A 2,229-nucleotide genomic window follows, 5' to 3' on the forward strand; every position below is an offset into this window, starting at 1 on the left:
TTTATATTAGTGTAATATGCTTCATACGCTTACTCAGAGTAGGACGTGGTCATCTAGTTAATAACATGAATCCTTATCTCTATAGTTGATTGTATTTTACAACTTCTAGCTCTCATGACTTTCCTATCTTTCCTAGTCGATTTGGACTCTCTTTGAACAAGATTGATTTTACTATTTATGATATATATTAAAATAATATATTTTTTATTTTAAAAAAATTATTGTTGGTATTAACATATAAAGATGATAAAAAATATAAAAAAATTAATTTAAAACAAAAAAAAACAATCAAGTTTTTAAAAAATATAGTTTCAACTACATTCCTAAACACTGTTATAATCAATTGGATACCTTATTAATTTTTTTAAAATATTTTGATATATCATAATCAACACATTAAAACAATATAAAAGCATAAAAAATTAATTTTAAATAAAAAGAAAAAGCATTCCAATTTTTTAAGAAACATCAGTACAATCACGTTTTCAAATACAGTGAGATACCTTATTATTTTTCCTCTCAGTACTTGCGTCAAAGCCTAGATACTACTACATACGGCATAGCCATAACTTTTGCTATCCAAACCCACATACGTATCTTGTCATTCTCTCAGACCAACATAAACAAACACTGCGTATAGTACTACTAATTCTAAGGTCCTCACACCACCAGGCTAGCTTATTTTGCTTCTTGGAAGGCAGTTCAGAGCACCCAGAACAGAAACACACCGGCTGGTTTCGGTGTTTACTGCTGCTGATTGCAACCATCAGCCACTGGTTTCGGTGTTTACTGTGATGCCATCGTCTACTTTTTCCTGGCTTTGTTTCTTGCTTTCTTTCACACTGTTGAAGCCGCCAAGAGAGAGCTTCTCCTCTGCCATACGAACCGCATCCATGGATCTGCGTGTTTGATTGATTTTGCCACCGCCCCCGTGACTGACCTCAGCTCCACGTCGAGCTCTTTTGATCATGCACAAGGAGAAAAGGATTATAATATGGACGTAATTAGCGAGATTAATTTCAAAAAATAAAGAAGAAGAAGAAGTGATTCAGGAGCAGAAAACAAAAGACTGGATGGAAATTCAGGAGTTGAAGAACCAGATTAATGACAAGAAAAGCCACAACATACATGGGAAGATTGACCGCTATGATCAAAGTTCTCCGCTGGAGGCAGAGCCTGGTACTAGCCATGCGGAGGACGAAGGTCGACTTTGGCATAAAGCCATTCACCAGAGGCATGCAGGCCATAACGGAGAAATTCCTTCTTTGAGAAATGCTCTAGAACTCTTAACTCTATTTACTGCCTTAAGAGTTGAGGCGAGGCATTATTATATATAAAACGGATGGTGGATGAGTTTTGCTCGTTAATGGAGTGTTTGAGAATATACTTGTGGTTGTTTTTTAAAATGTTTTATGTTTTATTTGGAAATATATTAAAATAATATTTTTTATTTTTTAAAAATAATCTAAAAACAAAAAAAATATTATTTTAAAATAAATAAAAAATAAAAAATTTTCAAAAACGCAAAATAATTAGTACGGTAGCGTAAAGTGTTTTTAAAAAATGTTTTTTAATTTGAAAATACATAAAAAAACAAAAAAAAAATTCATTTTATATTTTTTTCAAGATAAAACACATAAAAAATAAAGATAGCTAGGAATTATAAACACATAAAAAGAAAAGATAGCACAATTCCAAGTTGTCCAATTTACTTTACGCTGCTAAATGCCTTTGGAATTTTGCAAAAACAAATGCACCTTTTTCCCAGACAAATTCTTTTCCTTTCCTTTCCAAAACCATTTATGTTTAATCCGGAAAGTATGTGTTATTTTTCGAAATAATTTAATGTAACAAGTCAAATGAGATATAATTATTCGATCGAGACCATGGGAGGATTGCAAAACAAGAATGTCGAAAGATATACATTTAAACTATAGTGGCATGAATGTTTTCAAGGACATTGCTTTCGGACTTCGAGAATATTCTATAATTAACATTAACAATTGAATAAAATAAAAAAACCCCAAACAAAGATAATTAACATTATCTTCTTCTTCTTCTTTTTTATTTTTTTATTTTTTATTTTTATTATAGTCATTTTTTTCCCTTTTCTTTTAATAACTATGTAAAAAAAAAAAATTCTATCATACCTGGATATATTTTTCTTAAGTTTATTTATTTTTATTCCCCACATTTAGTGGCATTCAGTGATATAATAATGCAAACGGG

The 2,229-nt window shown here is 30.6% G+C and overlaps 1 long non-coding RNA gene across 1 annotated transcript; it reads right to left on the minus strand.

The window, feature by feature from the left end:
- Nucleotides 1-426: 426 nt before the first annotated feature.
- Nucleotides 427-1,341, minus strand: LOC118038373 (uncharacterized). The gene is made up of 2 exons (XR_004685762.2): nt 1,129-1,341; nt 427-959 (listed from the first exon to the last, which is right to left on the minus strand). It is a non-coding gene; the product is annotated as an uncharacterized lncRNA (long non-coding RNA).
- Nucleotides 1,342-2,229: the final 888 nt, after the last annotated feature.

Source organism: Populus alba, chromosome 11 (genome assembly GCF_005239225.2).
Source record: "Populus alba chromosome 11, ASM523922v2, whole genome shotgun sequence".
NCBI classification, from domain to species: domain Eukaryota; kingdom Viridiplantae; phylum Streptophyta; class Magnoliopsida; order Malpighiales; family Salicaceae; genus Populus; species Populus alba.